The 27,142-nt window shown below is 31.1% G+C and overlaps 1 pseudogene across 1 annotated transcript in view; it reads right to left on the bottom strand.

Moving 5' to 3' along the window:
• The window catches only part of LOC143240268 (S-adenosyl-L-methionine-dependent tRNA 4-demethylwyosine synthase TYW1-like), a 40,608-nt pseudogene extending 14,717 nt beyond the window's left edge, over nucleotides 1-25,891 (bottom strand). The window contains exons 1-8 of the transcript XR_013021690.1: nucleotides 25,874-25,891; nucleotides 14,243-14,345; nucleotides 13,034-13,180; nucleotides 12,074-12,202; nucleotides 10,483-10,584; nucleotides 9,781-9,975; nucleotides 8,107-8,206; nucleotides 6,431-6,543 (exon numbers count right to left, since the gene is read on the bottom strand). The product of XR_013021690.1 is annotated as an S-adenosyl-L-methionine-dependent tRNA 4-demethylwyosine synthase TYW1-like (transcript). The remainder of the gene's footprint in view (nucleotides 1-6,430; nucleotides 6,544-8,106; nucleotides 8,207-9,780; nucleotides 9,976-10,482; nucleotides 10,585-12,073; nucleotides 12,203-13,033; nucleotides 13,181-14,242; nucleotides 14,346-25,873) is intronic.
• Nucleotides 25,892-27,142: the final 1,251 nt, after the last annotated feature.

The raw sequence follows: 27,142 nt of genomic DNA, 5'->3' as shown, positions 1-27,142 counted from the left end.
GCCAATTATATAAAACAGGTCTATAATGGTTTTATTGTCTTAAAATGTTTACATGTTCTACAGTAATTCCTGTAGTTAGAATCCAAAAATGATATCCATTTTCCTCCATCATGTACAAGTTTATCACAAGATGTTGTATGTACTTTTAAATAAGTTAATCACTTTAATTGAAATAAGGTCACATTTTGTTTTGCTTAAAAAACTGAAAAACACTGGCTATAGACTTCACTACACCAATAGTTACTTGAGAGTCTTATCAATCATTCTAGAACCCATAAAATACACACTACTAGTATATAAATAGTTAAAAGACCACAAGTGGTGTCATTTCTGGATAGTATTTATTTGTGCACACACTAAACATTATTTTTTCTTTTCAATATTATTTATAGGTTGCAATGACAACAAGTTTGTTTAAATGATCTAAACATATTGTTATATTTGTAGTAAATTTAATCTGAGTAAGATGAAAGAAAAAAATGAATATTATTTTTGAAGTCTGTTTAACCAAATTTTGACAAATTCATTATTAAAACAAAAGCTACTTTTATGAAGTTTAAATTCAAAAGCCTGTATAATTTGTGTGACAGCAATACAGCTTTCACTCCTAATTACTTGAAATTTAGACTGGTTTATATTACATGCCACATTTGGCTACTTTTCCCATGGTTTGCTGTAAAGATATAATTTTCCTACACTGAAAATATATTTCCAACAGGTACTTACTTCCATTCACATACATAGCTATTCTTGTTCAATACTGCACTCTATTAATAAATACCCATTTGGATGTCATAAGCCTTCCACTCCTATGCACCTCTCATTTCATATGGTTTAAAACTAATTCTTGAATGCAGAGTGGGAAGTATAACAAACACATGCAAAGATGGAGTATACATTTGGAAGACATTTTGTCATCTACACCATGTATTGTGTATATTTCTCTCAATCAGGAGGATATCTCCATGGTCCACTACCCTAGTAGCTTGTAACTAAAAAGTGGCAAGAGTTCCACTGAAGGAAATGAATGGGGGTCAATACATGGTTGAATCTGCAGGATTGTTCACATTGGTACAATTGGTGACATGAAACCTTACTTTGAAAAGCTGGTTTCTTCAGTCTAAATCTAAGGAATGACAGGAATGGGCAGTAATCTCCTTCTGCTTTACTAATGATGTCCATTAGTTAATATGGACCAAAACAGGCTTATTTATGAAACAAAAACATCACAAGGAATAACCTATGAAACATCTTGTGGAATACAGCATCTCTAGTTAATGTAATTGTAATGAACTATGTGCATTTTATGGCCATGTAAGTCATAAAAGTAAAGTCACCATGGCCTTTACAGTGTGGATTTTAGTACCATTCTAAGTGAGAGAAAGATATCTAGACAGGTACCATTCACCACAAAGAGGGATCCTGCTTAAAACATGTTACATTATAACATATATTACAAAAAAAAAGAAAACTTACTCATTAGAGTCTCACCAAAGAATGAAGAAAGGTAACAGGTGGAAGATGATACTTTGACAAGGAAGAAACAGCTACCCAATACAAATAGTGAGGGATGAATATATGAGGTTTAATCCCAGTGTTCAACAAATGAAGTATTTCCAATGGACAATGAGGTTAAGATGCTGGTAATAGGCAAGTCGCCTGAATGGAGTGAAGACACCAGGAATTGATTACAAGAAGAAAAACACAATTGAATCACAAGCAAAATCCAATGAGTATGAGAGAAAGAGAAAGAGAAAAATGAACAGAGGAGTGGTGCAAGGGAAAGGAACTATGGGAAATAGAGTGAATGGAAATAAGCCTTGAAAGCAATGAAGTAACTTAGAGCATACATGGGACACAGGTCAAGGATTACTACTGAGAATAAAGAATCAAGAGACCACTATTTGGGAGAGTGTGTCTGGACTGGAAAAACAATCTGCACAAGGATGAAAGCACGTGGGACATGAGATACCAGGATATCAGGAAATGCATGTCAAGTGTGTGGATTCAAAAAGGGAGATTGACAGTCTACCCAAAGGAAACCACTACAAGTAACTCCTTTGTGAATGATATAAGCCACCAGCATCAAATAGTCTGAATAAAATATGATTAGTTAAATCCAGAAAAGGGGAAAAAAAGTGAACTAAAGCATGTTGAACTGCTAGAAGTGTCAGGATGTCAACATGGTAAGACCTTTTGCACACAGACCATTGTCCTGAAGCCTTCTGCTGATCATCCCATGCCCCCCAACTTAGAAGACGATCATAAAGGAAGAGAAACAAATCCAGACGAGGGAAAGGAAAGAAGGAAAGTTAAGAGGTGAATCCACAGAGACCTTAGCAAGAGACCACAGGTCATACAGCATTTCCTGTATATCAGCAAATTCAAATTTAAAAATGCTAACTAAACAATAAATACACAATATCAGAAGTCTGCATACATTCTTGTCTCTAGAAGTCCACATAAACAAAGTTAATATGAGAAAGTATAAAAGATAAATGATAATAAAAAATAAATAGATATTCTATTGTTAAATTAAATATGCATGTTTTGACAATAATATATGTAGGTTATGTGATATTTAGAAGAAAAAACAAAGTAGTTAACCTAATTTATGATATACCAGTAAGATGAATTACAAAGACCTATGTTAGACCTAATTTAGCATTATAGGACAAAGGATACAACTAAGTTCCAAGTTCAAACCTGACCTTGACTATGAGTATTGACCAGTCTAACTAAACTTATGTTATTGGACCTAAATAACTACAGGCAATAATATTAACAGTAAAAATATTGAAATCATAACAATACAATGCCTTATTTTTTCAAAGTTGGCAGGCCATGTTTCAAAATGTGTGGAACCCCAAAGTTGCATTGAGATCCTACAAAAGTCAGCTGATTGGATGATTAATTTCTTCACAAAGTAAACCAAATAATTCCCCAATTGAGGACCACCACCTGAAGCTGTGTAAATGTGCTGATAGAAAATATTACCTCCAAAGTGGTAACTTAGAACTTGGAATTCAAAATTACAAATGAATAATCAAACACAATTCTGTTGACAGGAATAAATAAAATATATAAAACAATTTGTAATGAAGTATTAAGTTTTAAAACTGGGTAGAAATATAAAATAATTCCAGTGTGGAAGAAGTTACAAATATCACTATTGTATAATAAATAGCAAACTTGTTAAAGAAATTGATACAAAGATATTAAAAAAAAACATCTTGAACTTCAGAAGACAAGCATTACCAAACAAAAAGTGATTAAGGGAGTCACGTGGGTGTATGGCATTACTACTGGTGGAATTTTGTTGCTTTGCAATTTACATGCAAGAATTAATCCTAAACACTGAGAGGTGCATGGGAGCAAAAGACTTGTAGCATGCAAAAAAATTGCAAATAGAAGGCAGCACTGAATTGGAATAAACAGCTGAATATGTGAACAAAGGTAAAGTTCCTTGTCAAAAACTACTTTCATGTAATTAAGTAATGGAAATAATGCACCATCCAATCTTCTTGGTTCTATAAACTGGTTCAGATTGATGCTTTACTTAATGTACTGATATTCTAAGGATGCAATAAATTTCTTTCAAAGTAATGCAAAACATGTTAACTGCAGTAAAGCACAATTTATATAAGAAATGCATTTGAAAGTGCATAAAAATAAAATGATAGATAATGAACACATACCAGTTTTGAATTTCATAAGTAGTCTAATGCTGCAGCAGACATATTATTTTGAATTTTTAATGAAGAATTTAGTTGTCAAATAAACTTCCAAACTGCTGTAATAAGCTTATTGTTCAGACAACAGATAAAATTGTCAAGATATGGAAACAAAAGGATAATCCATCATCCAAAACACAATAATGCAAACAACAAAACCCTCTGAACTATATTTTAAAAGTTAATTAATAATGAAAACAAAGGTTATAACAAACAAAATACACCTGGTTTCTTTATAACACTACGTAACAAAATTTTTACTCCTGGGCAGAAAGTGTTATTTCCCAAATACTTATGCCTAAAGTAAATGGAAAAGACCTATTTTTCTCTTCAAACTTTGCCTTTGTAACCTGGGAAAATTTACCCATTTTCCAGAACATTCCAGGTAGATTCAGTGCTGAGTAGCTGATAGAGAATTTTCTTAAACTTAGAAGAATTTTCAAGAACTTTCTAGGATGTTGTAGAACTTATGATAATTTTCAAGAACCTTTTAGAATTTTCTATACCTTTCCATAGTAAATATATATATACAGGGACTCACCACTCACTACTTCAGTTTAGTTCTAGCTGCCAAAGTGAACACATAGACCTGTCTGATTTTTCAGAGATGGCATCAAGTTGCAAGCATTCTCCAGATGCATTCTGCTATGTATGTGATCAATTTATCAAGACAAGAGCAAAAGCATACTCTGTGACAGCATCTGCTATAATGTGTGAAGCCTACAATGCATATTTTGGCATGCCTATTGGGGATCAAGACAAACCCTGGACACCTCATTTTACCTGCAAGCACTGCAAAAAAACTCTAGAAGGTAAGACGGACAATTTTTGCTTGCTTGAGCAGTAAGATTTTATATTATACAAATTTTAGACCTTTAAAAATCTAAATATCTTTAATTTTTTTTATTTTGAATAGTATAGAAGAAATATCATATATTTTGCATGAACCTCTTACATATTAATTGTGGATGAAATAAATTTATTCTTCATAATAACAATTTTATTTTGTTCTTCTGCATGATGGTACAGAGAAGAAAAGAGAGCCATGAAGTTTGCTATTCCAAGAATATCACGTGAACCCACTGACCACTTAAAAAATTGCTACTTCTGCATGGTGAGCCCTTCCAAACAACAGGCTGGAATAAATGCATCTGCTATCATGTATCCAGACCTTTCATCAATCCACTGCCCTGAGCTCCTTGTACCCATTATGCCAAAGAGAAAGCAGCCATCCTCAAAAGATAGAAGCAAATCAGAAGAGGAGGTAGATGTAGAAGATCTAGATTACAATTTCAGAGGTGCAGCTCATGAGAGAAACCCACACTACTCCAACCAAAGAGACCTCAATGACTTCTTCCCTAAGTTGTCAGAGGTAAAGGTCAAAGCTGGTGTCATCGTTGGACCACAAATAAAGAAGATCCTGGAGTACACAGAATTCCCCAAGAAGTTCAGTATGAAGGAAAAAAAGGTTGGGGCAGCTTTGTCACAGTGATTCAGGGCTTCTTGGGCAGTTACAAAGCCAAAAATTATGTAGAACTGGTTGAGGCTCTGGTGAAGAACTACAGCAAAATGGGCTGCAGGATGTCCTTGAAAGTCCATATCCTTGATGCTCATCTTGATAAATTCAAGGAGAACATGGAAGCATACTCAGAGGAGCAAGGCGAGTGTTTCCACCAAGATATACTGGACTTTGAACACTGCTACCAAGGAGCATATAATGAAAACACGATGGGAGACAATATTTGGGGGCTGACACATGAAAGTGATTTGTATTAGAGTTGCAAATCTCAGAAAACTACTCACTTCTAAACATTTCTGTTCATTTTTGTATAACTTTAGTATAAATACATGTAAATCTTGATTCATATGTTGTTTTATTCATACCTTATGTAAATGAAAATGTGCAAATTTGCTCGTTTTAACATAGAAACTAGGCTACTTTTTAAATTTCATTATCCAGGTCACAAAAGAAAAGTCTGAAGGGAATAATGGCTATTTTCTGTACTTTTACAACATAAGCAATTAAGAAATAACACATACTATCCAGGAACAAATTTTGCATCACATAGTGTAATCTATCCACAGTAACTTGTTACATTGTAAATTAGAGTTAGCCACCCTTAACATGTTTAAAAATTGCATCAATTTTATGTTTCGCAACAAAGCTACATTGGGCTACCTGCTGTGTCCACTGAGATAAATCAAACCTTGGATTTTTAAAACTGTGAAAGTCCATAAACTTACCACTGTCCCACCAAGAGACAACTTTATCAAAATATATATTTTAAATACATAAAATTATACTTTAAAAGTTACTTATTTTTCAATATCAGTTTAATAAAAAAGTCAAATACTTCTGATTTTCAAAGAAACATCATTGTACTAAAGGAAACAATAGCAAACATTAAAAAATCTCAGCAACTATATACAATAAAAAAAATTATAATTATATTAAAATGAAATGTAAAACTATAATGAAACATTTTTTTAAACTAAACAAAAATGTGTGATCTTTTAAAGGAAAAGGTAGCTACCACCTTAATCATTTTACAAAAATATCCACCATTTACCTTTATCTACTACTGAGCACTACTGACATTTCATCTGATTCTGTAGTGCTCAACATGTGTAAAGACTTTACTGTTAAACAATAAAAAGATACAAGTTTATGTAATATTAACATCTTCATACTGAACCTCTTCAATCTCTTCTTGACTGTTTTCTTTACAACTTGGAGAGATTTTGCAATGACATTCCTCTATAACTTTGAAGAATCTTTTTTTCCACACAAGAAAGTCTTCTTCAAGACCTAGATTAACCATTAACACAAGCACTGAATAATGCAATAATTAAAACACTAAGCAACAAACATTACTTTCAAGCTGACATATATACATCTAGCAAATTTTAAAGTAAATATACTGTTTTCTGTCATTCACATGCATGTTTGGCCAATGTAAAAGCAACATTGAATAAGTTCAATAAATGTTCAAATATTTTAACTTTTAACTTGTTTTGTAACACTGATATTCAAAGTTATGAATGGTTACTAAATTATGCACAATAAGAACCATAAGGTGAATATCATGCCTTTATACAAGGTCTACTTAATCCTTTCATAGCTGATCACTTCCTGATTTATTGTTCTATATCTTAAGAAAAATAAGTTCAAAAATTTATTTCTAAATAGTAATAATCTATATATATAATAATTGAAATGTGACTGTATATTACAAAATACTAGTCCACTAAAACACAGCCAAGACAGGAAAGACTAAAGGTCAGTTTTATATTTTGAATACTGTAATGTGAGTGCATGTGCACAGCATCAGTGCAAGTTATGTAATGTTAGCTGGGCATGAATATAGGGTTAATAAAAATAATATATATATAGAATTATAAGACTTAAGCTACTTCGACTAAACATTTGTATTTTCATGTTAAAATATGCAGTTACTCTAGCATGAAAAAAGCATAATTTGTACTTATTTCCTAATATTTTATGATGGTTACATGGTTGGTCAGGTGACAAACCTCACATAGTTAAAGTATAGAAAATAACAAAATATAAAGTCTTACTGAAAACAAATGTTTGAAATGTATTTAGGATGTTTTAGATATTATGTAAATGATATCTGAGATTTTTTAAATGAAGAATAGGTTTTTTTAAATTCATAACATGAAATTACTTTGTGCTTAGATTGGTAACAAAACAAACTCAATATTTTCACATATAAATCTTTGGTAATAATACTTCATTAAAAATCTAACTTTTTGTGTATGAAATACTTGTAATCTTTACTAAAGTTTACTAGATTTTGTCAAGCTACACATGCTGTATCAAAAGTTACAGTGCAAATACTTAATGTGTGCAAATGTGTAGAGAAACTTGTGTACATTATACCAAGCCTGTAGCGAAAGGGTGAAATTACAATAAAAGAAAGATTATAATACATCAAAGTAATCCATTATCTACTTATTTCAATTATCAAAAGCAACTGAATACTGTAACAACAGTTACTACTTTTGATCCTCAAGTACATTTTAAAAAAGATACAGACACAGCACATTTGACGAAATATTCCAAATCATGAGATTCCAAAACTGTTTCTATGATAAGGAGGAAAGGGATAATGACTTCTACAACCAAAACAATAGAATGAACAATAAAATTGGTTTTAGCTCAGTAAAAATTCATTATACTATCATATTGTTGAAAATATTAGTACTCGAATGAAAGCTTGTAAAATAAAATTATAAACCTACAATCCAATTATAGTATAAGAAAAAAACAAAATAATCAAAAAGTATGCAATATTTAACTTGCAGGTTTACAAAAACAACAGTCTCAAAAAAAAAAAGGTACATATACCTGAATCATGACCAACTGTCATATTTTCATCACCTAGCCCTACTTCCATTAGTCTCTTAGCTTGTAACATGCTCAACCAGTCATCAAGATTCTTTGCAGCCTAGTATAACATGTTTGAATAAAACTATAGATCAAATATCATAGAGCAATATCAATCTTTTACCCATGCTACATAACAACTGGTTTATACTTTCACACAAAATCTGTTAAACTAAATTAACATTTGGCTAAGTTAAAAATACTGAAGCATTATATTTCAATCTCTAATGAAAGAAAAAACTTTAATAACAATACAATAAGTTTAAAAGCCATAAAAACAGACGTTTTAATTAAGTTTAAAAAAATAAGTTGAAAACTCTAAACCTGGCTGTTTTAAAAACTACTTTGGTATGTTTTTAAATAACACAACTTATAAAACCAAAGTGAAAAAAACACTCTGTAAACTGTTTTCACAAGCATTATTAATTTGCATAAAATGCAACAATGTTCAGATAATGTTACATTACACTGACTGACTAAGTGCTCTATTATAGAAATAAGGTAAGAATACAAATGCAATAAAACCAGAATTCTTTTAAGTACAATATCATGAAGAGAATAAAGTCTGAAGTTTCTCTTTTTCATCGAAGTCTCTAGCATTAGTGGTAAGTAACATTAGAAGTATCTTGGTACTTTTCCCCAGAATGAATTTTTTGTATAATTTTTCAAAATAGTTACGAGGGTTTCCACCCCTTAAGCAGTGTACAAGTCAAGAATAACTTTTTCATGAGCTTCAAGAATTATTCCCTAGTTTTACTTAGAATTTCTAATGTAAAGCTGGCAACTGATAATGACAATATTATATTCAAAACCACAAATGCTCACCAGCAATAATTTAAATGGCTTATTTGGAAACAGTTAAAGTATGACTTATTGCAGGTCTCTTTCTGGATGGCACTAGTATTCCCAGTTGATCCATTTTTTATTTTTTTAGTGGCATTAAATACAAGGGATATCTTCATTTTGAAAACTTTAATGTTCAAGTTGAACACATTTTATGATGTCAATTTATGAATATTTTGCACCAGAAGCTTAGACATATCCTTTCCAAAAACAACTAATTTTCAAAGCCATCACACTACCTACAAAATGACAAACAATGATAAAATAAAGTTGTGATACATTCCATTTTGCCATAACCTTATGGTAGCTGTGGTTGTCATGTGACTTGCTTATATGGATACTCAAAATAGTTTAATACAATGCACTTAATATTTTGCATTCATTTTCTTCTTTTATTAGCATAAAAGGTATGGGTAACAGATTTTTAGCATTGAAACTCAGAATGCAAATATCTTTCTTTACAAAAATTAGATGGCTGACCAATTTTTGTTTTCATTAAAAGAAATCGTAATGCTTAAATATGCACCATTAACAATGAAAATCTTAATTTCTTGTGTAATTTTAAAAAAAAAGGAATGTTGTCACAGTCACGTGATAAAAATCATGTTTATTGTCTTTCATAATTTGTAATTCTTCACAATATGGACACTTATGCTTCAGACATGACAGAGTAATTATAGTATAAAATGCAATTTTAAATTTCTCATTACATATTTGACTTTAGGTATTTAATACACGTCTTGACGAATAAATACAACTTTTAAAAGTTTGTAAAACAAAAAAAATGCTCACCAAGTTAAAGTTTTCTGCATATAAAGAGCTTCCTAATCCAAATACAACATAGAGCATTCCAGACAAAAGTGACTTTTGCATGCGAAAGTCAAAGCAAGCCTCCTTGACCCACTTGCAGAACCATTTAGCATCATCAGGAGGTTCACCCTCCATGTAGGTGGACAAAAGAAATACACAAATTTGTTTCTTCCTGGCCTTGAACCAGAAAAAAACTTGATCAATTGTTAAATCTTAAATAATATACTACTTTTATATCACTACAACAAATAATGAACTTGAAAATGTTCCATTAATTCTTTATGGGCAAGTTTACATCATTTAACTGCATCATAAGATATTTTTAACCCTAGATTAATTCTTGTTAATAAGAAATTAATTTCACGTTAAATGCACTTATTTATTACATCAGTAAATAAGTGAATTTAATTTTTTTTTTCATGTTCTTTAAGCATATATCTTCCCAGGAACAACTTCAAATGGCTATTTTTCAATAATGACACTTCTTAATCTTTGATGAAGCTTTTAATTTAATTTAGTACAATTAAATAAGTATTATATAACTACAACTTTTTATTATACATAATATATTCTTTAACTGAAAGCATTATGCATGCAGGCTAAACTATTCAGCAACTAATATACTGGGTAAGATAGAAAATATTTATAAACATATATATATAGTTATAAATAGTTTAAGCTCACATCTTCAACAAGATTGTCATCAGGTTCATAGTTCTTAAGATTTACAACTTCTGTCTTCCAACCTTGATTACTCATATCTTCTGACAAACCATAGGCCAGCCCCTTGTCACAATACAGATAAAAAGCTTTAGTGATCTAGTTCTTCCTACTTTGTTTCTGGTGACCAAGTGGTCAGTAAACTTGCAATAGTAGTTAGATCATATGATAAAATATATTACAATGAGTTACATTTGTATTATAAAACTTTAAACACTTTTGCAAAAGTAACATTTTCTTATACAGTTCATTTCAATTTTTCTTTAAAAATATTCTGAATTCTTTTAGTGAGATCTTACCAAATATTTTACAAAAACTTCAATCTAACTTTGCTAAAATTTGTGAGTAATACCAATCATTTAAAATTCTCAATAATTACACTTCACTAGTGCATAAAATTGCAGTATGGTATAATTATTCCATTTGTGAAAAAAAAAAACATGAATAACACTTAAATTAGCTGACTTTCCCTGAAAAAGGTTTTGTGATACACTTTTTCTGTTATTTTGTACATATGTTCACATTCATAAATAATTCATAAAATTATGCAAAATTATAAATACTCTGCATTTCTATAAAATTAATTATTTTGAGCAAATTTCTGAACTTTTTATGATCGTAAAAACAATGTTCATGATCATAAACTGACCTAGGTTTTTATATTGCTGTAGTACTTCCATTGTGTGTTTTGAGTTTTTTTCAAAACTATATAAGTCAGTTGTACAGAAGTCCACATTCCTTGTGCTCAGAAGTAAATGTTTGACACTCAAAAAAGTATGTTTAAGAAATATAATTAAACTAATTCCTAGTTAATATATATGTACACATTTCACACCTTTTGTAAAAAGTTATGTTTTTATGAAATAGAGAATCTTTTTTCATAGTTTCAAATTTCTCCTAGTACAATGATTTAAATCTGCACTTTAAGCCATACTTAAAGTGCTGCTGAAAACTACATATAAAACTTAATATCAATCATTAATATAAGAAATTACTTAGCTATCTTCTTTATACACAGCAAATTTGAAAAGGTGTAATGCCAATAATAATTAAAAATTAATTTATACAATAATCTGAAATTCTGAATTTGGACATTTATGAATAGCTGAGAGTTAAAATATTTTATGAAAACTCTTCCTAACAGTAATTAAAATATTTAAACATTAAAATATATATTATAAAAAGATTGGCAACCTGATGTGCTAAAGTCAACTCACAAAAAAGAAATTTGTAAGGTATTCAAATACATTGAGATTTCAAAAATTTCTATTACAACTTGTAATTCCTACATTAAATGTTTCTGTAAATGCTTATGCAGTTTAAATTATTGCAAAAAAGCAGAAATCTTACATAAAATATAAATGTTTGCTTTTACTTTCTTTAAATATTTTATAAGAGCATTAACACTGAAAACTATTATATGGACTGGAACTAAAAATTACAGTAAAATGAGAAATTTTAAGAATTCTGAGAATAAAACAATAGTGTAAATATAAATATCAATATTCTATTAGTACAGTAATACAAAAAACAACTGTATAAGAATGTTACTTACCTCAGCAGTACCAGTTTGTGTTCCAAAAAATATCTTCACGGTTTTCTCCAAATCATTTTGTGAATAGGATCTTTCATACATAACATTAGGGTCATCATAAACTTTCTCTTTGGTGGAAACATGAGAGTCCTAAAAATATTACACACTGTTTAAACAAAGACTTCAGTAGAAGACTGTATCTCAGTGAACTTCCACTTGGACACACATATTAAGATTGTGTTTTTTATTCTAGTGGCTAGTGTTGCTCCATATTAAAAAAATTATGAATGACCAATAATTACACACACATTCTTCTAGTTTACTCTATGTTTATTGATAGTTACCCAAAAATATAGAGATTGTGTTACATTATGTTTAATACATAAAAGAAGGGAATAACAGAAACTCTAAATACAAGATATTAAAACATGCAAAAATTGCATTAATTGTGACTATTAAACAGGTTATGGAGTTTGATAAAAAATAGAGTACTAAATCATGTTTAAGTGTGAAATTAAATTTTAAGTATATCCTTCTCCAAGACTGCCAGCTTTGAATTTCCAATTTTATTACTATTAAAGCATGGCTCAAGAAATTCTGTTTGATTTCCCTATCAGAAATAAATGTATTGTTTAAAACTACCCAGGCACCTAGTCTTGTTTACAAATATCAAATGAAAACAGTCACTATTTGTTTCATATTTCAAGACTAAAATCTATAACCTTTGAGTAAGCTTTCAAAATCTCTTAAAATAATACACAATCATCCTACATGATTTAATTAAAATGCATATCCAAACAGTTAAAATAAGCTTGAAACCAATTAAATCAAATAAAACTTACGAAAATATGATACTACTGGTATATCACAGCTAGTATGCTAATTCATGTATTGCAACAATCTCAAAAGCATGAACAGAAAGATGCTGCAATACTAAAATTAATATCTAACTAAACTATAAATTCACAATGCACAAAATACCTTGATGGAGTTTTCCATCTTCTTTTTAATAAACATCCATATAAGGAAACTTCCAGCCAATAAAGTAACAGCTGTAGCCATTAAAGCTGTCCACCATTTCTGAGCATTATAACCTGGCTCCATACCTCTTTCTCAATGTAAGTTGTGCTTTTCCAGAATAGGAAAAAATTTATTGATTCACATACATAAGATTCAAGAAAAATTTAAAAGCACTATATAAAAAATATTCAACAAACAAGATAGAACTTAATAAAGAGAAAAAAATACACAACAAACCATTCTTCATCATAAGTTGTACTTGCATGATCACTACGTCAATTTAACATTACGATTATTTGAAATGTTTATCACCATTGTCAATATGTGTGATGAAAACATTCTTACAAAAAGTAGCATTAAATACTGCAAATTAGTATCTTTGTTGAAGGGTGCAATAACAGTCATTCTGTACATCTATATACTAAGTGAAATAATCAGAGTTTGGAACGTAAATAGTTCATTTAACAGTAACAGAAACATGAGAATCAAGATCTATTAAACATCCCTCACTGGCCTCTTAAACACAGTACCTTCCAATTGTAAGAGAACAGAATATTTATAGCAATCTGGAAGAAAGCATTATACATCTCTTCATTATAGTATTTCAGAAAGCCAAAAGTGACCTTCATACAATGAAAACTTTAGAACAAGAAACAGAAGGTTGAGAACTTCTTTTCTAAAATTATAGAAACAATTAATTTCAAAACCTTTAACATAATTAAAATCTGATGCAATCTTATTAATTAAAGCTTTAAAGGTTTTGAATATAGTTTACTGCTTTATCTTAAGTAAAAGAAAAATAGTCTTTTTTTTTTCCCTCATAAGTTAAGAAATAAACTGATGAGACAGAGATAGAATTATAAATTAATGTGATGCCAAAAACAAGACTACAAAGGTAGACTGATTAAAATTTGATACATATCTTTATAAGTTACAATCACAAAACTTATCAATTTGAAAACACAAATTTGGTTTAAATTATACTTGACTTATGTTGCACTTCTACTTCTAGCTGTTTTTTTCATATTTTCAACAATCTTCTCAGTCTTGTCCCCAATATTCTGAGCTCTCTCTTATCTTTCTCTTTTGTGAATGTGTATTTCAATAGAATGCTAACTCTTCAGCATATTCAGACTATCTTTGAAGTCAGTATATCAAAATGAAACATACCTGTTCACATGCTTGTCATCAAGTTCAAATTACTTTGGTCATTATCTTGAAATTGTGTGTTATACACCCCAACTGCCAGCTTTGTTGCACAAGCATTAAAGAACTGTCATAAAGAAGCAGAAGATCAAAAGAGGACAAATACACTGACATCATCCACTGGAAACAACAACTAAATATCTCTCCCCCCTGACAAAATAAATAATCTCTGTTTCTGTTATTATCACTGCTTTCCAAACATTTCCACATGTTTATCTTACAAACATCCCTTCCTTTTATAATAAATAATCAAGGAGTATTTCTCTCACAAATATTAGGTACAGCACCTGCAACTATTGCCATGTACACATGACCCAGAATGCTTGCAACTATGTGATACAGATGAAGTGCATGTATCATTTGTTGTTGTTTTTTAGTAGAGTTAATGTTCTATAAAGTCAGTAATGAGAGAAGTATACAAGTTTTTTTTAAATCCAAAGAAAACTTAAAGAAAAAATCTCAATTTTGGAATATCTGATTTAAAAATGGTTACCTTATATTGAAATGTTACAAAACATCAGCCATATTCTTTGTTCTCATTCAGAAGGCATTTTTACCCAAGATTTGAGCATTTATCACTCCATCCTTAGTAGATATGGCTTCTTTGAGGATTGTTTAAGCTTGGATGGCAACTTCTATTTGTATCACTTATAATAAAAAGCAGAATGGAATAGAAATTTGTTTTCACAGAATGTTTCAAAGAGGTACTTCACTACTATTCTTCTGGATCTCATTGAATAGACTTCACATGACCAATTTCCTGAACCATGGAACTTGCCTTTGGAATATTTATGTTAACTCTAAGAATTTTTCATCTAAAAGCAACTCACCTATAGATTTCTATGAAATTATCAAGTATTTATGGCATCATCTGTTGTAGCAATAGAGGACATAAAATGTAAGTATTGGAAGTATCCAATAAACTTAAAAATTATAAACAACCCCAAATGATAACATGAAACACCATGTATGTGTTTTATTGTGCAGTCACCATTCACCTAGAAGTTGTGACAGTCACTGGTTCAAGCAATCAATATTTGAAAGAAAGTAGCTTTCTGTGCAGTCAGGTAGTAATGTCCAGCAGAATGTTAAAACTACATTTTGCAACTACCAATAAATCATTAGCACAAGGATGATCACATAACTGATAACTCAAGATCAAAAAGGTTTTGTAAACCCTTGCTTTCCAAGAACAGTTAATGAATCTTCCTATGTAAAACATCATCCAATGTTTCAAAAAATCACTTCAACAATCTATCTTAGTGGTGAAAACTCTACAGAACCTACTATCTACTACTTGCCAGATTTTTCATGATCTTCATGGGAAATAAATCAGATCTACAATCCACAAGTGAATCCAGCTTTCTTTCTAAGTGTGTATATGAACACAGTAGTAACAGTGCAATTTTAATCTTAGTAAACAAATGTTCAGTTCAAAAAAAAAAAAAAAAGGTGCAATTAATCTGAATTTTGCCATTTAATAGTTATTTCATAAAGTATAAAACATAAACAAGTTGAGTTCAATGGCGTGTGTGTTTTGTGTATTTTTCTTATAGCAAAGCCACATTGGGCTATCTGCTCAGCCCACCGAGGGGAATCGAACCCCTGATTTTAGCCTTGTAAATCCGGAGACATACTGCTGTACTAACGAGGGGCGAGTTCAATGGCCCTACCACTACTGACAAGTGAAGATTTGACAGGTAAACATTGGAAAAGTGATTCACAGGGTAGCCAGAGATGAGTTAAGTAAAGAGGATAATTTACAAAATTATAACTCAAAACGTAGGTTGAACACCATCCTGATTTTTTTCCATAGATCATATTCATAGATGTAAGAATATATGGTAAAAATCTGAAAAGGCTGAATAACTGGTGACATGGTCAAACTTTGGCCTGAAGTAGGGCTATTTTTAGCTAAATCATAAAAAGTTGCATGCAACTAAATTTGTTTACAGGAGCTCTAATAGACTTTTAATTACAACAATTGCTGATTTATCATCTGATATGTTATAGGAAATTTGAAAACAAAATTCAGCTTTGTATCATATTAAGTCTTAGAGCTATGGCTTATTACATAAACCAATGTTTTTATGATTTTGGGTTTTCAGATGATTTTACTGCCTCACTATGCAAATCCTAAGAGAGATAAACTTGGTTTGAGACCATTTTTTATTTCTGTGAGATTAATTCAGTCAGTGTAGCAAATTTCAGCCTTCTACCACCATTACTCTTACAGGTTTAAGCAGCCAAAGTTGCCCAAAAATGAATTCACCAAAAATGAAAAAAAATTAATTAAATTTTACAGGGCTGTAAATCAGAAACTATTAGAGATATTGATCTAATCCTTGACAATTTTTCATTATATGGATAGATAAGCACATGTGAATTTTTTCAAGGCATTCTGAGAGGATCACCAAGAAAATTTTCCCAAATCTGAATGATTTGACATGGAATGACCCTAAACTAGTACTAGGGTACTTGCTGAAGTATAATGGCATCATCTGAATATGGCAATATACATATGTATGCAAATCCATGGCTTGGACAACATGCAGCAGTAACATCACACAAAATCCTTTGTAAATGTTTTTTTTTTTTAAATTAGTATAAACAAAACAACAATATACTGTGAAATAATAAGCAAGTGTAAAGACATGAAAGAAAAGGATTTGACAGTGTGATAAGTATCATTGCAAATTTAATGTACCAGTTATTTTCATTAATATTTCCAAGTCGGCACTGAAAAATTAGAAGATGGTAAATTTTTCAATGAAGAGAAAACAGTAAGAAAAAAAAAAGATTCACACTATGATTAGAGAGAGAAAACAGCTTTACATGCAGAAAATATCTAAACTTGATCATAATGAAATACCAGTGAAAATACAAAATTATTAGTACTACATGTAATTTACAGATAGTTGTTAAAATATTGTAACAAGTATATATACATTGTATATCAAATATTTTATTTGGTTGTGACACCAATATTTTTAGTTGTGTAGGTGGAAATATTGTTAATAAGCAAAATTCTATTGTATATTTTACAACTGTTTCCCTACAAAGTCCCAAGAGAAGACGAACGGAAGCACTGGCAAGGGTTAATAGTAAAAAGTGAAGTTAGTACTGCCTAACTTATGTCAGCCTGACTTTATAGAAACAACCAGCATTCCTTCCTTGTGAAACAGAGCTCTGCCTATGTAACAATCACATGGTAGGACAGGAAAGAGGCCAGGTAAGAGAATAAGTTCCCATTGTCTGGTAGAAACAAAAGAGAATGGTATAGCTAGAAAACAGCTAACCAAGTGGAAACCCAAGATCCAAAATTGTTCTGGTTCTCCCAACACCCACATTCTACAGGTTAAATTGGGCATGAATACACTAGGGTGGCCATTATTTACAAGAACATCCTAATTTTGTTCCAATGCACAAAAAAACATTAGATGTTAAATGTCATCCATTTTGGACCTCACTTAGAGGTTGCTCAATGAGATTGAGGTTTTAAGCTGCAGTCACCTGATGCAATATGTACCAATGTAATACAAACACATATTTGTTGTATATTACAAACTAGTATATCTGTTTAAATAATACAACAGTAATTTTCCTACAAATACTGATGAATTAAATATAAAATGTGTAGTCAATCCAGTTCCTTAAATAAAAACATATATGCAATATGATAATCTAGTAGGCCATTTACACAGCTATATTTTATCATTCCATGTCTTATTTCAATAATGAAAATTATACATTGTGAGCAAAAATGTTTGAGTTTCACTGTAATGAGTGCATCCAGCACAACAGAGCACTCAGATTCACTAAGTAATGAAAATAATTTTTTCTTCTTGATGCCACCATTCTATTAAGTGCAAAAAAAAAGCTCACTACCAAATCAATCACATTTGAGTTATTTATTTAACCCTTAAACAGCAGGAATGTTGAAGGTAGCAGCATCATTTGATGATGGCCACCATCTAAGGGCTAAGTGTCAAAGTGAAGATATTCAATTCAAATAAACTTATTCAACAGTCCAAATGGTATTTCAAGGCATCTGAAGAGGCCTGTTGTGTTCTTTGTAATGAAATATTCAATTAATATGTCTTCAGACTTCCTGATATTCAGTATGATATCCTTTGAAGGTCTATCCATGCCTTTCTTTTCATTTAGTGCTTTTACTATTGCTCATTTTGTTTCTGCACATACAACTGAATTAAATGCCAAACCAACGATTTTTTCACTGAGATAACAGAGACATCTACTTTTTTTTTTTTTTTGAGAGGTAGGTTTCAAATTAGCAATATTCTCCTCCTTATTCTTCACAAGCCACTAGGAAGTTTAGATCACTGCAGATACCAAAAAAATAATCAAAGCAGTGATTCAAACCTAAAATAGATTCGAACAACAAAGCTACATATATTATATTGTCCTTTTCATTCATAGCTATTGAGCTTAGAACTACCTCATAAATATCCATCATGCATAATGTGGTTTTCCAGACACTAAAAGCCACACTCCATATATAGAGATGACTACAAGAAAATGGCTGGTTTAAGAAACTCTTAATAATCATCTCTAGATTGGCTGACCTGGTATTGTAGAAGACTCAGTGACATTGTTCTTTACTTCATCTGTGGCTTCTGTTACTTCATCATGATCAGCCACAGTTTCATAACTGGACTGGTCCATAAATTACCAAGTTTTTTGGAATCAACTGAAAATTGCATTATCTGAGCTAAAGGAAAGCCTTAAACAATATGTGAAAACACATGCCAGGACAAGTTCTAAGATATCAACGTAACAAATACAGATGTTTCTTTAATCTTTGTTCTAAGAGCACACATGCTCCACTTCTGCAACCATTGTTGCTTACTGCTGTATCAAAGAAAACTGCTTTTACAAAATCAATGACTCTTCACTCTTCCAGCAGAAGTTGGAATCTTTCCAATGCTAGAAATCAACTTTGCAATAGTCAGAACATGCAAGCTAAAAGGTACCACTTCAACTACTTGAAGCAACTATAAATATATTCAAAATGAACAAAATTTGCTGTGAATTACTCATTTATATAATTGATATAAAATGAGGGAGTGAGAGTGTTGAAAATTAAACCTTCAAACATAAGGACCATCTAAGAGTACAACTCTGTAGATGCACTGCTTTACTACTACATGATGTATGCATTTGTATTTTATTTTTGGTTTTGAATTTTGCACAAAGCTACACAAGGGAAATCTGCACTGTATTTGTAGTTACAGCACTACAACCCCATTAACCTATGCACTTAGCTGAACCTTAACCAATTGGAATTCAGTCAATAGTGCATTTAAATCTCAACATTCAAAAGGTAAAATCACTTCCAACTATGGCCAGTCTCTCAAACTCAACTATGGAAGTGCAAGCCTGGATTCTTAAGAGAATTTATTTTCATGTTTAGTTTAATTTCTACATATGATGATGTGGTAACAGACCACACTTCTTGATGAAATCAACTTAAAATTGTTAAAGTTTTTAAAAGATGTATACTTTTATTAAATGGTTTTTATTCCTTTTCTTTGCTTTTAGCTTATTAATTTATATTAGCCTGTTCAATCTTAAAGTGATCAATACATCTGTGTTTTCTCTCTTCTTTCTTCAGTTTTTACTTCTTTGCTGAAAAATATGTTATATACATTATTGTAATAGAATCTTACATGTTTTAGTTCAAAAAGGTTCATTTACTTCCATTAAAGTAAAATATAATGCTACGTATTATATAATTTAAATTTGAGTTAAGGGATTACATATTTTAAAATTATGAAATGTATTTCCTTATATTTCATTTAAGATACTTTCAACATATTTTCATTTGAACATTTCATTTTGTCATGTTGTGTAGTGCCCTGATGTTTGACTATACATTTTACTACCATGAACTGGATTTCAGTCTTTATACATGATTAACATTTCTTTTTATTTACATATTTTGAATTGTTTTTCATTATAAAAATATAAGCAAATATTCTGTTTTCCATTAACTATTAGTGTAATTCACTGTTAAATAGTTTGTCAATCAAGTTAATTGTCATTTGTTTAAGAGCTATATCATCAATGTGGCATGTACTGTCATGTAAAAAAAATTAGGACACCTTATGAAAGCCTGTGTATTTTTGTAACAATTTTGGATATATAGATGTTTAATCTCAATTGTAACAATACTAAGAGACTCAAGTAATATAAATAAACAATTAAAACTGAAGAAAAGACTTTCAAGATCTTCTGTAAAATGTAATTCTACAAAAATGCATATTCTAATTGAGGAAAAAGTTAGGACACCCCCACATTTATACCCACTTAAAATGGCTCAACTCGCACACAGGTGTATCACACCAGGTGAACGTGATTAGAAGATCATAACTCAGCATTGTGAATGAGGCTTGCCCTATTTAAACCTCAGACATTTAGTTTGGTGTGCTCCTGACTGTTGAAGTGAGAGTGAGCACCATGGTGAGAGCAAAAGAGCTGTCTGAGGCCTTCAGAAAGAAATTTTAGCAGCTTATGAGTCTGGTAAGGGATTTAAAAAGATCTCAAAAGAATTTGAAATCAACCATTCCACTGTCCAGAAAATAGTCAACAAGTGGAGGGCTTTCAAAACAACTGCCCACATGCCCAGGTCTGGTCTTCTAAACAAGTTTACCCCAAGAGCAGACTGCAAGATGCTGAAAGAGGTCTCCAAAAACCCTAAAATGTCATCACGGGACCTACAGCAGGCTCTGGCTACTGTTGATGTGAAAGTGCATGCTTCTACAATCAGAAAGAGACTGCACAAGTGTAATTTGCATGGAAGGTGTACAAGGAGGAAACCTTTGCTCTCTAAGAGAAACATCAAGGCCAGACTGAAGTTTGCCAGAGAGAATGTAGACAAAGACCAGAATTTCTGGAATAATGTTCTTTGGGCAATTGAGTCCAAAACTGAGTTATTTGGATATCAGAACAGAGGACATGTTTGGCATAAACCAAATACAGCATTCCAGGAAAAGAACCTCATACCAACTGTGAAGTATGGAGGTGGAAGTGTCATGGTTTGGAGCTTCTTTGCTGCAGCAGGACCTGGACAGCTCACAATCATAGAATCCACCATGAATTCTACTGTGTATCAGAGGGTGCTTGAGGAACACACAAGTCCATCTGTACGAAAATTAAAGCTGAAGTGGAACTGGATCCTGCAACACAACAATAACCCAAAACATACCAGTAAATCCACCAAGGACTGCCTGAAAACTGAGAAATGGAGAGTCCTAAAATGGCCAAATCAAAGCCCATATCTTAATCCCACTGAGATGCTGTGGAGTGACTTGAAACGGGCTGTACATCAAGGAACCCCTCAAACATCTCACAGCTGACAGAATTCTGCATTGAGGAGTGGGGCACACTTTCTTCAGACCGATGTCAGAGACTGGTAGATGGCTACAAGAAGCGTCTCACTGCAGTTATTTCAACCAAAGGGGGTAACACTAGCTATTAGGGGGTAGGGTATCCTAACTTTTTCCTCAGTTCAAATATGCATTTTTGTAGCATTACATTTACAGAAGATCTTGAAAAGCCTTTTCTTCAGTTTTAATTACGTAGTCATATTCCTATAATCTCTCAGTATTGTTAAAATTGAGATTAAATATCTATATATCCAAAAATGTTACAAAAATACACAGTCTTTCATAGGGTGTCCTAATTTTTTCACATGACTATGTGCTCTTGGGAACAAAGGAAAATTCATGTGCTCCATGGCTATGTCACAAGTTTAAAGGTTTTTGGTTTTAAACATAACTTTAATTGTTGGCTTGAAGTCAAACTTGAAACAAAGTGAAAAAAGTGTGATATTCAAGCATATATATATAAACACACACACATTTTCTACCTGATCTTAATTAACTAAGAATTTTAAAATTTTATTTATTTTGTATCTTTGCTACTTTAATAAACCCACAGTCCAAAAAGCCATTGTTTTCTACAATATGTCTGTTCTGCTCAAGTTGACATTGCAATAATATACCATCCATAATAAAAGAATCAGCAACTACAGTGTCCTTTGACAGCCAAAATGACATTACTTGTATATTACAGGTGATCAATTCTGTGAGAAAACAAGAATCACAAAGCGATGCTGTCAGCTGAAATAAAACTGAGTTTACCTGTTGAATTCAATTCATTTTCTTGATTTGGTTCTACTAGGGAATCGTTAAGCACAGAAACTACAGGGATATTATACTGTTCCAGTCCTGCAAAGATCAATCTCAAGAGAGAGAGAGAGCTGTGGAAGTTATTACAGCACAGTAGAAGTATCAGCTGTGATCCAGTCTATGCAAACATGCATGCTGTACTTTTTCTGATACACAATTCAAAACTGAACTCCACAGAAAAATCACCAATACCAGACTATACATTCCTTGGGACTCAGCACATGAAACAAAACAAAAACTTAACATATTAAGAAACCAAATAAACACAGCCACAAAACTATGTTTACCCAATAAAATTAATAATGAAATCGACAAAATAAAATAATACTTTAACATCAACAAATTTCCCCCCAAAACAGTGAAAAAAATTATATGCACACACCTTGACCAACAACAAACAACAAAAACTTTATACTGCTGCATACCATATGTTCCTGACATCAGCGATAAAATAACCAACATTTGGAAAAAAATTAACACAACATTCCAGTAAACATTAAATTTATTCAAAAGCCAGGTACAAAACTAAAGTCCATATTATGTAAAAACTATACTAACAAACACAACATCAACATAATTTATAAAATACAATGCAACAACTGCCATGACTTCTATACTGGAGAAACAAGCAGAAAAATGGAAACTAGACTCAAAGAACAAAAAAAACACCTTCACACATTGTTCAACACTGCAAATCAAACACAACATAACCAAAGAAAACACCCAGAAACTAAGTAGGGAAACAAATATAAACAAACACAAAATCAAAGAAGCTTTATTTATACAACTAAAACCAAAATTAAACCAATATAAAGGAATACCTTTATACCCATACTAATTAATAACCCAACATCCAACTACAAGGTCCCCTACATTCCTGTACCCATTTATACTCTTGTCCTTAGGACATGTGCCTGTCAACGATCACATTCAAACTCTCTCTTTCGCAACCTGAAGAAGACCTAGGAAGGTTGAAACGTTGTTCCCTGCTTATCAATAAAAAGTGTTAATACCCATATCAGCTGTTCTGAGATACATTTTTATTCTAAGAGGGTTTCATATCATCAAGAATTCCTCTGGTTTTGTCTTAAAACTAAAAATTTTGTTCATTTCATCATATTTGTTCATTTTCCTGATTTGACATACACTAAGAAACTCAGTCAATTTACAAAACATGGCATTCCATCTATTTTCTACTCAAATCTGCTGTCTTTAATAAATCCAACTATCTGGTACTTGTAGGAAAATTAATTCAACTGAAAATACCACTGAAATACTTTCCAAAACAATTTGTAGACAAACATCACACACATGCTTCCATGCTTTGAATAATGATTTTTAATGTTCGAGTTACTTTTTTATGGATGAAGGAAAGGACAACTTCAAAGAAAGACCTGTTATTTGAATTATTATTCACTTTTGTAAATTCTACACACACAATAAACACCCTTTATGTAGTGATCTCATCTTTGCAAGTTTACATGGGGTTATTCACATAATGGTAAATATATTATGCAAGGAAGATTAACTTTTTTCTTTAAATTATGCAGAGTAACCAATTTATAAATCAGTTTTAATGATGATTTTTATTCTATTATTACAATAATGAATATTAACAAAACTTTAACTGTCTTATAATCTGTTCAGTCTTAGATATGGTCAGATATACTTATCAAGTCTGGAGATGATGTACACAAACAGTCAATGATCATCATAACAAACTTTTCAAAAGGCAAGATGTCAGAAAGCTATTTCAACACATTAAGATCACTTTTTTCACCATTATCAACATTTTTTTTTACTTTTTATTCAATACTCAATACAAATATAGCCTATCATGTTAACATACTCATTAAAAAATATTTTTAAAAATTCAAATTACATGATCACACCAGATCCTTTCACGTCTACTACTCTTTAACTTAAAAAAAATATTTCCTTTAATGTTAAAGTTTAAATTTACAATTTTTTCCACACTACTCCTCCGACAGACAACACATAGAAAACCTGTCCAAACCTTCAACTATTTGAACAGCTGAATAAAGTTCCCTCTACATACTTTTCTAATAGCCTGTTTCTGATCTCTTTCCAACATAATGGTATACTCCCTGTTGTAGAGGGCTCAAAATTCCAATTATTTTTTATAAAGAGGCCTCAATAAAATCTTGTGCAAAGCTGTTATAGCCTTATTTTTTTTTTAACTAAAAACTAATATAAATAGAACCACTGATCATAAATTACTTATTCTTTTCACCAAATGAACACTTAATAACTTTGAGTTCTCCACATCACTAATTTTCCCCCATTGCAATAAGTAAGTCACTCCAAAACTTGATACCTCAAGATCATGACTTTACAACTTTTAATATCAAAACTCATCTTCAACATTCTCAACCATATCTGAAAGCAACCATTTCAAAAGTAAAACGTATTATTCAGTGAAATATTTCAACAAAGCTTTAAGCAGTATAAAGCCTTTACATCTGCAGTTTTTTAAATTCTAAAATATTGAATAGAAATATTTTATACATCAGACTTAAATGTTAATTGAAGTTAATTTCAAAAAATTATGAAAAGAAATCCAGAACTCAATGTGTGGACAATTTTTACACTGTATGCACTACCTTATTTGGCCTATATTAAATCAAACTTTTAACCAATTGATTGCTGGTTCACCATATATAGTATGGTCTGTCTCTAGAAGTTAAATGCAAGTGTCCTGTATATGTTGTATGACTCATAAAAATTCCACACATTTAAAAGTAGCTGCAGTCAAAAGTTTAAAATTGTTCTTTTTTTAATCAGGAATCATAATTCATAACTTATAAACCCTTCTAACTCAAATAACACTATTTTATAGATTATCTCAGATAACGAATTCCACAATATTTTTAATGTGAAAAGAAAAATTGTGCATATCTGATTATTACACTGTTAACAAATTATTAACTGTATTTTCTAAAAGTAAAAGTAACTAAGGATATCATGAATTCAGTTTAAATTACAGAAACAGATAAGTTTACCTACAACTTGCACTGCAACTGGTACAAGTACAAAAGCAATATCAATAAAAGAATCACTGTCATATTATATACTGATAATTCCTTTTATAAAATAGAGCATAATGCACAGTTAATGATTAGCAAGAGCTATTATTTCAAACTGAAATAATGCTAACATAAACAACAAAATTTTCTTCACAGTTTAATAGAATAGAACTAGGAATTACTTTAAATTTTAATAATACTAGTATTATAGAATAATAAAAACTTAAATTTGAATACTAAAAATGCTATATAATTATGAACACCTATAAGAAATTGAACTTTCACTACCATGATTTTATAATGTTAAAAGTAAAAAAATAACAAAACTACTTTACCTAATGCTACCACTAGTCAATTAGAATAATTTAACATGTGCTGAAACTAAATGCCCTCTACAATAATAGAAAACAAGTAATTGTTAATATTTTCAAAAAAAAAAAAACTACTTCTGAGAAAAGTAAACAAATAAGAAATGTAAGAGGAAATGAAAGTTTTCTCCAAATTAAATAATGGACTTGATAGTTGAAAGGCATTGTTAATGATCTGCACCAGTCTAGAAGACATTTTAAAAGGTATTTTGATTTACTAGTACATATCTTCATCATGTCTTTAACTGGCACACGTAAAAACGGTCTTGATGTTCAATTTTAAAATGTAAACTTCAAAATATACATTTTAAATAAATGTGTTTTACTTACGCAATGAATGCCTATTTACAATTTTAAAATGTTAAAATTATTTATTTCTTTAGTATTTGTGAATTTTTACTAAACTTTTAAAAAAAATGGTACTGTGGTTCAGAAACATGACAAACCTTTATTGGAACGTTTTGCCCTCCGTATGCTATACCACAATTTTGTCTATTTTAGGATTTGTGTATTATCTACAATCTACGTTGTAACTCTCGCTGATGTGAAAGGGCCCGGCATGGCCAAGCGCGTTAAGGCGTGCGACTCGTAATCTGAGGGTCGCGGGTTCGCATCCGTGTTGCGCCAAACATGCTCGCCCTTTCAGCCGTGGGGGCGTTATAATGTTATGGTCAATCCCACTATTCGTTGGTAAAAGAGTAGCCCAAGAGTTGGCGGTGGGTGGTGATGACTAGCTGCCTTCCCTCTAGTCTTACACTGCAAAATTAGGGACGGCTAGCACAGATAGCCCTCATGTAGCTTTGTGCGAAATTCCAAAACAAACAAACAAACAAAACTGATGTAAAAGTGATTATTTATTTCTTCTCACCAAACTAATTTTTGCTTCTTATTCCCCCTAAATGAGAAAATTCCAGAAATGCCATTGCTGTGGTCAAAGGTTTAATTTTACTATACCTTTTGTATTTTAAGAAAACATAGTGGTTAACATGCCAAGCTGCATATCGAAAGTTTCAACGTATCTACTGTGTCAATTTTCAACACGTATACACTTTCAGATGTGTGTACGTTATGTGAGACTGATAGTCAGTTCTGTAATTTGTTCAAAGAAAGACTAAGCCCTGATGCTATGGCAACGGCCGTTACTGAACGTCTGCCTTCCGTCTAGTCAGAAGTTAAAAACTAATAACTATATCTGAAAAGCTACTATAAAGACTTTTTACTTGACTGTTTAGCCAA

This window comes from Tachypleus tridentatus, chromosome 13, assembly GCF_004210375.1.
Source record: "Tachypleus tridentatus isolate NWPU-2018 chromosome 13, ASM421037v1, whole genome shotgun sequence".
In the NCBI taxonomy this organism is placed as follows: Eukaryota; Metazoa; Arthropoda; class Merostomata; order Xiphosura; family Limulidae; genus Tachypleus; species Tachypleus tridentatus.
The sequence above is the reverse complement of the archived record's forward strand: the minus strand, read 5'-3'. Positions and strand labels throughout refer to the sequence as shown.